Raw genomic sequence first — 3,099 nt, 5'->3', positions numbered from 1 at the left:
ACACACATTTTTTTAATATATATATGTATTCTAACTTGCTTATTCATATTTCGCAGATAAGGAGAAGAATTATCTTCAGAAGATTGAATAGTTAGAAACTCGCTTAGCTTCTGAAGAAGAGAAGAATTATCCTCAGAAGATTGAAGAATTAGAAACTCGCTTAGCTTCTGAAGAAAAAGATTTATTTTCTCGCAACTCTAAGTATCAACGATTGAAGAAGAACTTCATCATCATGGTTTCAAACAATAGCAATGATGCTAATCGTGCTCGCGAAGCTGCTGTTAAGAAAGTCTGTCTTGAGAATAACATCCCTCTTACAAAGTATAAATTTCCTGAAATCCCTGAGAATGAACATATTTCTGATATTTCAGATAGTGAGGGAGAAGATGAAGAATCTGAAGAAGAAATAAGTGGTTCTGAGGTTGAGCGAGATGAAGATTAATCATTTTCATTTGTTGTAAATTCTTTGTAAATTCTTTGCCTTCTGAATAGTTCATGTAACCTTAAAAACATGCACCTGTTGAATATTAATTTTCACTCCTTTAATATAAATTCCCTTTGCTCGTATACGCGTCCAAAATATCATTCTCTCACATGTATATGGGTCTATCAAATGGGGCAAATAACATTCCCTTTGCATTCCCATTCTTTCCTCTGTTAATTGACACATCTTGATAGACTTAATATGATTAATTCTATTTTATAGTTCTTCGTGCATTTGGTGTGAATGCTTTCGCAGTATTCATATTTCCCTGTAAATTCCTGCAAAAAATAATTAGTATAAAATTTTATGTTTCTCACAAGGTATTATTTTTCCTTCCTATGTAAAGGTCTTATCTTGCCTCAATTCTATGCTATGATCGCAGGCGGTCTTTACACTGTAATGTATCGACCCATTGACCTCATCTTATCTTTTTCTTGTATTATTTCCTCTTCAGGTTTTATCGCATAAATATGATAAGTCTTAATACTCCCTTGAGTAAAAAGTCTTATGACATTTACGTCTTTTGACACAATTCAGCTCCCTAATGGAGGGTGCCGTCCTTATCTTCCCGCTGATTGTCCCTTCAAGGAAGCTTACCTCTAGCGAGTTAAGGTTATGGATCTTCCCATCTAGTTAATTCAGCAACCAGTTGATTACGCATCCTCACATCCCAACAACGATGAGGTTTATGGTTGCGAGACCGCACCCTAAGTGGGGTATCTTCGGACCGAGTGCATCATAGTCAGGACTTGTCAAGAGTGGAAAGGTACCCTCTAGACGCCCCGGGCACTCTTGACTCAACTGTGTACCTCGGCGCCCTGATCGAGTTTCTGCACTCCTTAGGATAGAGACTTTCTCACCTTAGTCTCTCAACCTATGATTATTATCTTAGACTGAAAATTTAAGGTACCTCTCCCGGATGGGCATTTTCGTTTGTTCTCACCCCAAATCTCCATGACTCAAGTTCCAGGGTCGATGTTGCTTTCCCTTGAGTCATGCTTTCTAGGTTCTCCGACTATGACGTGCGATAGGTCTTACTTTTTTGCCTCTTGCATGTATGCGAACTAGGTTGCACGCCACATTCGAATTCCTAGCCAATCTGATTAAAATCACTTATGATGCCTTTTATTAAGGTCTTATTGTAAAGATTTTAATTTTTCTTTTCTCGACATGGTATCACTTCATGAAACTAGAATTTTTCATTTCATTTTCAAATTTTGAGTTTATATAATGCTAGTACATGGATTTCTTATGAACTTATTTCTCATAAAGAAAGACATCTGCATTCTCCATATTACTCATATATCCCCTTCATTTTTTGTATCTTTTTAAACTCGCAGATATTGTTCAGAATACTATTTCGCATACCCATTTCAATCTTCTATGTGTGATAACTATTAGGGTTTCGCATACTTATTAAACCCTGTTTCAGTACTCTGTTTTTCTGTTTTTCCAACTCTCAATTATATTGTATCCACCATTAACCTCTCAGCTCTTTGACTATCTGCAGCATTTTTTTTCCAATTTCTTCGCTTACTCTCTCTTTCTTCGCACTTGTCAATGTCAATTTCTTGACAATTTTTACTTTCAACTGTGTCTCCTCTTATAATACCAACACCCTGAGGTAAAGGAAATTTTATGCACTGATGAAATGTTGAGTCCACACCCAAGATACTATGCAGCCATGGTCTTCCAATTAGAGCATTATAGGGCGATTCGACATCTACAACACAGAACACAATATCTGTAGGCATATTCTGAAGAAGAATCCTCATAGTCACCTCACCTTTTGGCTTGTTCGCAGTTCCATTGAAGCCATAAATTTTGTACGTTGAAGGAATCAATTCGTCGTCCCTTCCACCCATGGTTTTATATGTAGAATAAAAGAGAATGTCAACAGAACTTCTGGGATATATAAGTATTCTATTTATTCCCCAAGTGTTTGTTTCATCTTCTTCATCATCTTCTAATTTTGGCTTCGGATTAATTCCTAATCGCACTACTAATGGACATTCATGCGACTCTCCTCCTCCTGCGTTTCTTCCGTACTAAATGAGATAATCTGTTTTTGCCGATCCTTCAATGGTGATATTTTCGCAAGATTAAGAATTTCCCTTCCATCAACATCTCTCGCATACACCCTTCTTAAGACATTGTCATGGAAGTCTTCTATGCTTCTAAATGAACGTACAATTGAATTACAATATAGGTTCTTCGCTTTCGCGCCTACTTCAGTTAAAAATGTATCCTTTCCTTTCTGCTTTGCATATACATTTCCTCCTGGTGGTGGTGGTGGTAAATTCTTTGGTTGTTGTGCTAAGAAATGATCCAATTTTCCTTGTTCAATCATTCACAATATGATTTTCCTCACATTTCTGCAAGCACTTGTTGTGTGACCATGAAAGCGATGATATACAAAAAAAATTTCTGCTCATCCTCACCGGTGGTGGTTCGTCTCCTACATTATGTGGTTCTGGGATTTCTTCCATTAGAATGACAGCTTCCCATACTTTATCTATTATAGTGTTCAGCTTTGGCAGATTTATTTGTTCCCATACTATCCTTCCAGTTCCTTGTCTTTTATTATAATATGGTTGTTGCCCTCCTGAACTTTC

This window comes from Papaver somniferum, chromosome 9 (assembly GCF_003573695.1).
Source record: "Papaver somniferum cultivar HN1 chromosome 9, ASM357369v1, whole genome shotgun sequence".
Lineage (NCBI taxonomy): Eukaryota > Viridiplantae > Streptophyta > Magnoliopsida > Ranunculales > Papaveraceae > Papaver > Papaver somniferum.
Note: the sequence above shows the minus strand (reverse complement) of the source record.